Source organism: Cetorhinus maximus, chromosome 5 (assembly GCF_964194155.1).
Source record: "Cetorhinus maximus chromosome 5, sCetMax3.hap1.1, whole genome shotgun sequence".
Lineage (NCBI taxonomy): Eukaryota > Metazoa > Chordata > Chondrichthyes > Lamniformes > Cetorhinidae > Cetorhinus > Cetorhinus maximus.
In genome coordinates, this window is record NC_135883.1 from 143488113 (window position 1) to 143499890 (window position 11778).

Below are 11778 nucleotides of genomic sequence, written 5' to 3' on the forward strand. Positions count from 1 at the left end.
TATTGCTCTGTGTGGTTTGCTGTCAACTTTTATCTGATTTTGCTTTTCTAAAGTGTCTGCAAGATGTTGTTGCTGTTGTTACTATGTTAAAGGCGTTGTATTAGTGTAAGTTGTTGTTATTGGATTTGTTTGAAGTTGTGTCCACTTAGACGCCCACATCTCTTTCAACTTCATCATCAACATTGTCAACACCATTCGCTTATCTCTAGCAATTTGTTGACAGAGGCCCAGGCATATGGTGAAGAAAGTCCCAGTAGTAAAAAGCCTCAGAAACCATGGTCCAAAGTCACCTTTTCCTGCCGGCCAGGCTACACTTACCGCATTGCCATGTCACAAATTACTTATACGGTAGTGCTGGTGTGTTACAGTTTACTCAGGGAATCCATGTTGCTGTGGATGTCGTGGTTTGGAGCTTTGCATAGTGATGGTAGAGGCTCCAACTTTCTTCCCAGGATAAACAGGAGTCTCTCCCGCTCCTACTGCCTGCCATTGGTGTGTGTTGGAAGAAATTGTAGCTTGATACTTGGCCGTGTTATGAATGCCGCCAAGTTTGGCCATCAAGTCCAGGGGTGGGACTCAAGGCCGGAGTTTCTGGCTCAGAGGCAGGGATGGTCCCCACTCTGTCACATGGCCCCCTAATTACTTGTATATTGTATCCCAAAATCTAATTCCCCAAAATAAAATATTGCCTGTATAAAAGGTGGGGTGGGAATGCTAACATTGGCAAAGTGGTCTATGTCAGATTGGTCTCTCCAAACTTTGTCCACTCTAACACAGGTAAATGATACCAATAAAAATATCTCCTTGTTTATCAGTGAGCATAATTAACAAGTGGCCATTAATTCACTTGTGTTGGTATCTTTACCTGGTATGATCCATAGGTCTTTAAACAAGGTGTCTCACTAGGGTCACTGTCAACGAGTGAGTGTGGTAGTGGCAAAAGGAGTTAATTGAAAAACTGTCAAATCCAAAGCCTGATTGGAGGATGGAAGAGTAATAGGTTAATTCCTAAGTTTTCCTTTGCTGCTGGTGAAAATTAACTGAGAACCTTAATAAATAGGCGTTTGGAAGTACAGAAAACGATGTTTTGCTGAGGAAAGACACATGCTGCTGATGCTTTTCGTCTTGCACTCGCTCTGATTCAGAGTCCACTTGCCAACAAATCAGCACTCACTTCTCATGAAATGTAGGGGAGAATTTTCGGGGGCGGGGGGTGGTGGCGTATGGGGGGTGGGGGCGGGCACATATCCGATAGAAAAAAATCTGGAATTAACATTCTGATGATGCCTATGAAACTATTGCAGATTGTTGTAAAAACCCATCTTATGTCCTTTAGGGAAGGAAATCTGCTGTCCATACCTGGTCTGGCTTACAGGTAACTCCAGACCCACAGCAATGTGGTTGACTCTTAAATGGCCTAGCAAGCCACTCAGTTGCATCAAATCGGTACAAAGACACAAAAAAGGAATGAAACCGGACGGACCACCCGGCATCGACCTAGGCACCGGAAATGATAATTGCAATCTCAGACTGTCAACCCTGCAGAGTCCTCCTTACTAACATCTGGGGCTCGTGCCAAAATTGGGAGAGCTGCGGCACAGACTAGTCAAGCAACAGCCTGACATAGTCATCCTCACGGAATCATACCTTACAGATAATGTCCCAGACACCACCATCACCATCCTTGGGTATGTCCTGTCCCACCGACAGGACAGGCCCAGCAGGGGTGGCAGTACAGTGGTATACAGTTGGGAGGGAGTTGCCCTGGGAGTCCTCAACGTCGACTCTGGACCCCATGAAGTCTCATGGCATCAGGTCAAACATGGGCAAGGAATCCTCCTGCTGATTACCAGGTACCGCCCTCCCTCAGCTGATGAATCAGTGCTTCTCCATGTTGAACACCATTTGGAGGAAGCACTGAGGGTGGCAAGGGTGCAGAATGTATTCTGGGTGGGGGACTTCAATGTCCATCACCAAGATTGGCTCGGTAGCACCACTACTGACCGAGCTGGCTGAGCCCTAAATGACATAGCTGCTAGACTGGGTCTGCGGCAGGTGGTGAGGGAACCAACAAGAGGGAAAAACATACTTGACCTCATCCTCACCAACCAGCCTGCTGCAGATGCATCTGTCCATGACAGTATCGGTAGGAGTGACCACCGCACAGTCCTTGCGGAGACAAAGTCCCACCTTCACATTGACGATACCCTCCATTGTGTTGTGTGGCACTACCACCATGCTAAATGGGATAGATTTCAAACAGATTTGGCAACTCAAGAATGGGCATCCATGAAGCATTGTGGCTATCAGCAGCAGCAGAATTGTACTCGACCACAATCTGTAGCCCCATGGCCCGGCATATCCCCCACTCTACCATTACCATCAAGCCAGAGGATCAACCCTGGTTCAATGAAGAGTGCAGGAGGGCATGCCAGGAGCAGTGTTGCAAAAAAGCATTGAACAAAATTCTACACAAAACCCTATTAATTAACCTCATGGCTCAGCAGCATGAGGCTTACCTAAAAATGGGGTGTCAACCTGGTGAAGCTCTCACACAGAATTACTTGTGTGCCAAACAACATAAGCAGCAAGTGATTGATGGAGCTAAGCGATCCCACAGCCAATGGATCAGATCTAAGCTCTGCAGTCCTGCCACATCAAGTCATGCTGGTGGTGGACAATTAAACAACTCTGGAGGAGAATTCTCCACAAATATCCCCATCCTCAATGATGGAGGAGCCCAGCACATCAGTGCAAAAGATAAGGCTGAAGCATTTGCTACAATCTTCAGCTAGAAATGCTAGGCGGATGATCCATCTCAGCCTCCTCCGGAGGTCCCCAGCATCACAGATGCCAGTCTTCAGCCAATTCAATTCACTCCACGTGATATCAAGAAATGGCTGAAGGCGCTGGATACTGCAAAGGCTACGGGCCCTGACAGTATTCCGGCAATAGTTCTGAAGACTTATGCTCTAGAACTTACCAACTAGCCAAGCTGTTCCAGTACAGCTACAACATTGGCATCTACCTGGCTATGTGGAAAATTGCCCAGGTATGTCCTGTACACAAAAAACAGGACAAATCCAACCCGGCCAATTACTGCCCCATCAGTCTACTCTCCATCATCAGTAAAGTAATGGAAGGGGTCATCAACAGTGCTATCAAGCGGTACTTGCTCAGCGATAACCTGCTCACTGATGCCCAGTTTGGCATCCGCCAGGGCTACTCAGCCCCTGACCTCGTTACAGACTTGGTTCAAACACGGGCAAAAGAGATGAACTTCCAAGGTGAGGTGAGAGTGACTGCCCTTGACATCAAGGCCGAGTGTGGCATCAAGGAGCCCTAGCAAAACTGGAGTCAATGGGAATCAGGGGGAAAACTCTCCACTGGTTGGAGTCATACCTAGCACAAAGGAAGATGCCTGTGGTTGTTGGAGGTCAATCATCTCAGTTCCAGGACATCACTGCAGGAGTTCCTCAGGATAATGTCCTAGGCCTAACCATCTTCAGCTGCTTTGTCAATGACCTTCCTTCCATCATAAGGTCAGAAGTGGGGATGTTTGCTGATGATTGCACAATGGTCAGCACCATTCGCGACTCCTCAGATACTGAAGCAGTCCACGTCCAAATGCAGCAAAACCTGGACAACATCCAGGCTCGGGCTGACAATTGGCAAGTAACATTCATAACACACAAGTGCCAGACAATGGCCATCTCCAACAAAAGAGAATCTAAGCATTGCCCCTTGATGTTCAATGGCATTACCATCACTGAATCCCCCACTATCAATGGGGGTTACCATTGACCAGAAACTGAACTAGACTAGCCATATAAATACTGTGGTTACAAGAGCAGGTCAGAGGCTAGGAATCCTGTGAAGAGTAACTCACCTCATGACTCCCCAAAGCCTGTCCATCATCTACAAGGCGTGTGATGGAATACTCCCCACTTGCCTGGATGAGTGCAGCTCCCACAACACTCAAGAAGCTGGACACCGTCCATGGCAGAGTAGCCCGCTTGATTGTCACCACATTCACAAACATTCACTCGCTCCACCACCAACGCACAGTAGCAGCTGTGTGTACCATATACAAAATGCTGCAGGAATTCACTAAGGCTCCACAGACAGCTCCTTCCAAATTCACGACCACTACCATCTAGAAGGACAAGGGCGGCAAGTAGATGGGAACACCACCCCCTGGAAGATCCCCTCCAAGTCACTCACCATCCTGACTTGGAAATATATCGCCATTCCTTCACTTTTGCTGGGTCAAAATCCTGAAACTGTTGCAGTCTGTATTTCCTGTACATTACAGACTATATTTCCTGTCTGTTATTGCTGTATATTAGTCTGTATTTTCTGTTCCAGTCTGTATTTCCTGCCTGCTGCAGCCTGTATTTCCTGTTACAATCTGTATTTCCTGTACATTGCAGGCTATATTTCCTTTGTATTACAGTCTGTTATTCCTGTATATTAGTCTGTATTTCCTGGTACAGTCTGTATTTCCGCCCTGTTTCAGTCTGTATTTCCTGTTACAGTCTGCATTTCCTGCCTGTAAAACAGTTGGTATTTCCCATTACAGTCTATATTTCCTGCCTGTTACAGTCTGTATTTCCTGTCTATTACAGTGTGTTATTCTTGTATATTAGTCTGTATTTCCTGTTATAGTCTGTATTTCCTACCTGTTACAGTCTGTATTTCCTGTACATTACAGGCTATATTTCCTGTCTATTACAGTCTGTTATTCCTATATATTAGTCTGTATTTCCTGTTAGTCTGTATTTCCTGCCTGTTGCAGTCTGTATTTCCTGTTACAGTCTGTATTTCCTGTACATTACAGACTATATTTCCTTTGTATTACAGTTTGTTATTCCTGTATATTAGCCTGATTTTCCTGTTACAGTCTGTATTTCCTGCCTGTTTCAGTCTGTATTTCCTGTTAAAGTCGGTTTTCCTGCCTTTTTAAGCCTGTATTTCCTGTTACAATCTGTATTTCCTGTTACAGTCTGTATTTCTTGCCTGTTAGTCTGTATTTCCTGTTACAGTCTGTATTTCTTACCTGTTACAGTCTGTATTTCCTGTTACAGTCTGTATTCCCTGTACACTACAGACTATATTCCCTGTTACAGTCTGTAATTCCTGTTACAGTCTGTATTTCCTGCCTGTTACAGTCTGTATTTCCTATATATTAGTCTACATTTCCTGTTACAGTCTGTAATTCCTGTTACAGTCTGTATTTTCTGCCTGTTACAGTCTGTATTTCCTGTTACAATCTGTATTTTCTGCCTGTTAGTCTGTATTTCCTGTACATTACAGACTATATTTCCTGTCTATTACAGTCTGTTATTCCTATATATTTTTCTGTATTTCCTGCTACAGTCTGTATTTCCTGCCTGTTTCAGTCTGTATTTCCTGTTACAGTCTGTATTTCCTGTCTGTTACAGTCTGTATTTCCTGCCAGTTGCAGTCTGTATTTCCTGTACATTACAGACTATTTTTCCTGTTACAGTCTGTATTTCCTGTTACGGTCTGTATTTCCTGTCTGTTACTGTCTGTATTTCCTGTACATTACAGACTATCTTTCCTGTTACAGTCTGTATTTCCTGTTACAGTCTGTATTTCCTGCCTGTTACAGTCTGTATTTCCTGTGACAGTTTGTATTTCCTGTACATTACAGACTATCTTTCCTGTTACAGTCTGTATTTCCTGCCTGTTAGTCTGTATTTCCTGTTACAATCTGTATTTCCTGTACATTACAGACTATATTTCCTGTCTATTACAGTCTGTTATTCCTATATATTTTTCTGTATTTCCTGTCTGTTGGTCTGTATTTCCTGTTACAGTCTGTATTTCCTGTCTGTTGCAGTCTGTATTTCCTGTTACAGTCTGTATTTCCTGCCTGTTACAGTATGTATTTCCTGTACATTACAGACTATCTTTCCAGTTACAGTCTGCATTTCCTGTACATTACAGACTATCTTTCCTGTTACAGTCTGTATTTCCTGTTACAGTCTGTATTTCCTGCCTGTTACAGTCTGTATTTCCTGTGACAGTTTGTATTTCCTGTACATTACAGACTATCTTTCCTGTTACAGTTTGTATTTCCTGCCTGTTAGTCTGTATTTCCTGTTACACTCTGTATTTCCTGTACATTACAGACTATATTTCCTGTCTATTACAGTCTGTTATTCCTATATATTTTTCTGTATTTCCTGTCTGTTGGTCTGTATTTCCTGTTACAGTCTGTATTTCCTGTCTGTTGCAGTCTGTATTTCCTGTTACAGTCTGTATTTCCTGCCTGTTACAGTATGTATTTCCTGTACATTACAGACTATCTTTCCTGTTATAGTCTGTATTTCCTGTGACAGTTTGTATTTCCTGTACATTACAGACTATCTTTCCAGTTACAGTCTGCATTTCCTGTACATTACAGACTATCTTTCCTGTTACAGTCTGTATTTCCTGTTACAGTCTGTATTTCCTGCCTGTTACAGTCTGTATTTCCTGTGACAGTTTGTATTTCCTGTACATTACAGACTATATTTCCTGTTACAGTCTGCATTTCCTGTACATTACAGACTATCTTTCCTGTTACAGTCTGTAATTCCTGTTACAGTCCGTATTTCCTGTTACAGTCTGTATTTTCTGTACATTACAGGCTATCTTTCCTGTTACAGTCTGTAATTCCTGTTACAGTCTGTATTTCCTGTTACAGTCTGTATTTCCTGCCTGTTACAGTCTGTATTTCCTGTTACAGTTTGTATTTCCTGTACATTACACACTATCTTTCCTGTTACAGTCTGTATTTCCTGCCTGTTACAGTCTGTATTTCCTGTTACACTCTGTATTTCCTGCCTGTTACAGTCTGTATTTCCTGTTACAGTCTGTATTTCCTGTACATTACACACCATCTTTACTGTTACAGTCTGTATTTCCTGTTACAGTCTGTATTTCCTGTACATTACAGACTATCTTTCCTGTTACAGTCTGTATTTCCTGCCTGTTACAGTCTGTATTTCCTGTTACAATCTGTATTTCCTGCCTGTTACAGTCTGTATTTCCTGTTACAGTCTGTATTTCCTGTACATTACACACTATCTTTCCTGTTACAGTCTGTATTTCCTGTTACAGTCTGTATTTCCTGTACATTACACACTATCTTTCCTGTTACAGTCTGTATTTCCTGTTACAGTCTGTATTTCCTGCACATTACAGACTATCTTTCCTGTTACAGTCTGTATTTCCTGTACATTACAGACTATCTTTCCTGTTACAGTCTGTATTTCCTGTTACAGTCTGTATTTCCTGTACATTACAGACTATCTTTCCTGTTACAGTCTGTATTTCCTGCCTGTTACAGTCTGTATTTCCTGTACATTACAGACTATCTTTCCTGTTACAGTCTGTATTTCCTGTACATTACAGACTATCTTTCCTGTTACAGTCTGTATTTCCTGTTACAGTCTGTATTTCCTGTACATTACAGACTATCTTTCCTGTTACAGTCTGTATTTCCTGTACATTACAGACTATCTTTCCTGTTACAGTCTGTATTTCCTGTACATTACAGACTATCTTTCCTGTTACAGTCTGTATTTCCTGTACATTACAGACTATCTTTCCTGTTACAGTCTGTATTTCCTGTACATTACAGACTATCTTTCCTGTTACAGTCTGTATTTCCTGTACATTACAGACTATCTTTCCTGTTACAGTCTGTATTTCCTGTTACAGTCTGTATTTCCTGTACATTACAGACTATCTTTCCTGTTACAGTCTGTATTTCCTGTACATTACAGACTATCTTTCCTGTTACAGTCTGTATTTCCTGTACATTACAGACTATCTTTCCTGTTACAGTCTGTATTTCCTGTACATTACAGACTATCTTTCCTGTTACAGTCTGTATTTCCTGTACATTACAGACTATCTTTCCTGTTACAGTCTGTATTTCCTGTTACAGTCTGTATTTCCTGTACATTACAGACTATCTTTCCTGTTACAGTCTGTATTTCCTGCCTGTTAGTCTGTATTTCCTGTTACAATCTGTATTTCCTGTACATTACAGACTATCTTTCCTGTTACAGTCTGTATTTCCTGTACATTACAGACTATCTTTCCTGTTACAGTCTGTATTTCCTGTACATTACAGACTATCTTTCCTGTTACAGTCTGTATTTCCTGTACATTACAGACTATCTTTCCTGTTACAGTCTGTATTTCCTGTACATTACAGACTATCTTTCCTGTTACAGTCTGTATTTCCTGTACATTACAGACTATCTTTCCTGTTACAGTCTGTATTTCCTGTTACAGTCTGTATTTCCTGTTACAGTCTGTATTTCCTGTACATTACAGACTATCTTTCCTGTTACAGTCTGTATTTCCTGTACATTACAGACTATCTTTCCTGTTACAGTCTGTATTTCCTGTTACAGTCTGTATTTCCTGTACATTACAGACTATCTTTCCTGTTACAGTCTGTATTTCCTGTACATTACAGACTATCTTTCCTGTTACAGTCTGTATTTCCTGTTACAGTCTGTATTTCCTGTACATTACAGACTATCTTTCCTGTTACAGTCTGTATTTCCTGTACATTACAGACTATCTTTCCTGTTACAGTCTGTATTTCCTGTACATTACAGACTATCTTTCCTGTTACAGTCTGTATTTCCTGTTACAGTCTGTATTTCCTGTACATTACAGACTATCTTTCCTGTTACAGTCTGTATTTCCTGTTACAGTCTGTATTTCCTGTTACAGTCTGTATTTCCTGTACATTACAGACTATCTTTCCTGTTACAGTCTGTATTTCCTGTATATTACAGACTATCTTTCCTGTTACAGTCTGTATTTCCTGTTACAGTCTGTATTTCCTGTACATTACAGACTATCTTTCCTGTTACAGTCTGTATTTCCTGTACATTACAGACTATCTTTCCTGTTACAGTCTGTATTTCCTGTTACAGTCTGTATTTCCTGTACATTACAGACTATCTTTCCTGTTACAGTCTGTATTTCCTGTTACAGTCTGTATTTCCTGTACATTACAGACTATCTTTCCTGTTACAGTCTGTATTTCCTGTACATTACAGACTATCTTTCCTGTTACAGTCTGTATTTCCTGTTACAGTCTGTATTTCCTGTACATTACAGACTATCTTTCCTGTTACAGTCTGTATTTCCTGTACATTACAGACTATCTTTCCTGTTACAGTCTGTATTTCCTGTTACAGTCTGTATTTCCTGTACATTACAGACTATCTTTCCTGTTACAGTCTGTATTTCCTGTACATTACAGACTATCTTTCCTGTTACAGTCTGTATTTCCTGTACATTACAGACTATCTTTCCTGTTACAGTCTGTATTTCCTGTTACAGTCTGTATTTCCTGTACATTACAGACTATCTTTCCTGTTACAGTCTGTATTTCCTGTACATTACAGACTATCTTTCCTGTTACAGTCTGTATTTCCTGTACATTACAGACTATCTTTCCTGTTACAGTCTGTATTTCCTGTTACAGTCTGTATTTCCTGTACATTACAGACTATCTTTCCTGTTACAGTCTGTATTTCCTGTACATTACAGACTATCTTTCCTGTTACAGTCTGTATTTCCTGTTACAGTCTGTATTTCCTGTACATTACAGACTATCTTTCCTGTTACAGTCTGTATTTCCTGTTACAGTCTGTATTTCCTGTACATTACAGACTATCTTTCCTGTTACAGTCTGTATTTCCTGTACATTACAGACTATCTTTCCTGTTACAGTCTGTATTTCCTGTACATTACAGACTATCTTTCCTGTTACAGTCTGTATTTCCTGTTACAGTCTGTATTTCCTGTACATTACAGACTATCTTTCCTGTTACAGTCTGTATTTCCTGTACATTACAGACTATCTTTCCTGTTACAGTCTGTATTTCCTGTACATTACAGACTATCTTTCCTGTTACAGTCTGTATTTCCTGTACATTACAGACTATCTTTCCTGTTACAGTCTGTATTTCCTGTACATTACAGACTATCTTTCCTGTTAAAGTCTGTATTTCCTGTTACAGTCTGTATTTCCTGTACATTACAGACTATCTTTCCTGTTACAGTCTGTATTTCCTGTTACAGTCTGTATTTCCTGTACATTACAGACTATCTTTCCTGTTACAGTCTGTATTTCCTGTACATTACAGACTATCTTTCCTGTTACAGTCTGTATTTCCTGTACATTACAGACTATCTTTCCTGTTACAGTCTGTATTTCCTGTTACAGTCTGTATTTCCTGTACATTACAGACTATCTTTCCTGTTACAGTCTGTATTTCCTGTACATTACAGACTATCTTTCCTGTTACAGTCTGTATTTCCTGTACATTACAGACTATCTTTCCTGTTACAGTCTGTATTTCCTGTACATTACAGACTATCTTTCCTGTTACAGTCTGTATTTCCTGTACATTACAGACTATCTTTCCTGTTACAGTCTGTATTTCCTGTACATTACAGACTATCTTTCCTGTTACAGTCTGTATTTCCTGTTACAGTCTGTATTTCCTGTACATTACAGACTATCTTTCCTGTTACAGTCTGTATTTCCTGTTACAGTCTGTATTTCCTGTACATTACAGACTATCTTTCCTGTTACAGTCTGTATTTCCTGTACATTACAGACTATCTTTCCTGTTACAGTCTGTATTTCCTGTACATTACAGACTATCTTTCCTGTTACAGTCTGTATTTCCTGTACATTACAGACTATCTTTCCTGTTACAGTCTGTATTTCCTGTACATTACAGACTATCTTTCCTGTTACAGTCTGTATTTCCTGTACATTACAGACTATCTTTCCTGTTACAGTCTGTATTTCCTGTTACAGTCTGTATTTCCTGTACATTACAGACTATCTTTCCTGTTACAGTCTGTATTTCCTGTACATTACAGACTATCTTTCCTGTTACAGTCTGTATTTCCTGTACATTACAGACTATCTTTCCTGTTACAGTCTGTATTTCCTGTACATTACAGACTATCTTTCCTGTTACAGTCTGTATTTCCTGTTACAGTCTGTATTTCCTGTACATTACAGACTATCTTTCCTGTTACAGTCTGTATTTCCTGTACATTACAGACTATCTTTCCTGTTACAGTCTGTATTTCCTGTACATTACAGACTATCTTTCCTGTTACAGTCTGTATTTCCTGTACATTACAGACTATCTTTCCTGTTACAGTCTGTATTTCCTGTACATTACAGACTATCTTTCCTGTTAAAGTCTGTATTTCCTGTTACAGTCTGTATTTCCTGTACATTACAGACTATCTTTCCTGTTACAGTCTGTATTTCCTGTTACAGTCTGTATTTCCTGTACATTACAGACTATCTTTCCTGTTACAGTCTGTATTTCCTGTACATTACAGACTATCTTTCCTGTTACAGTCTGTATTTCCTGTACATTACAGACTATCTTTCCTGTTACAGTCTGTATTTCCTGTACATTACAGACTATCTTTCCTGTTACAGTCTGTATTTCCTGTACATTACAGACTATCTTTCCTGTTACAGTCTGTATTTCCTGTACATTACAGACTATCTTTCCTGTTACAGTCTGTATTTCCTGTTACAGTCTGTATTTCCTGTACATTACAGACTATCTTTCCTGTTACAGTCTGTATTTCCTGTTACAGTCTGTATTTCCTGTACATTACAGACTATCTTTCCTGTTACAGTCTGTATTTCCTGTACATTACAGACTATCTTTCCTGTTACAGTCTGTATTT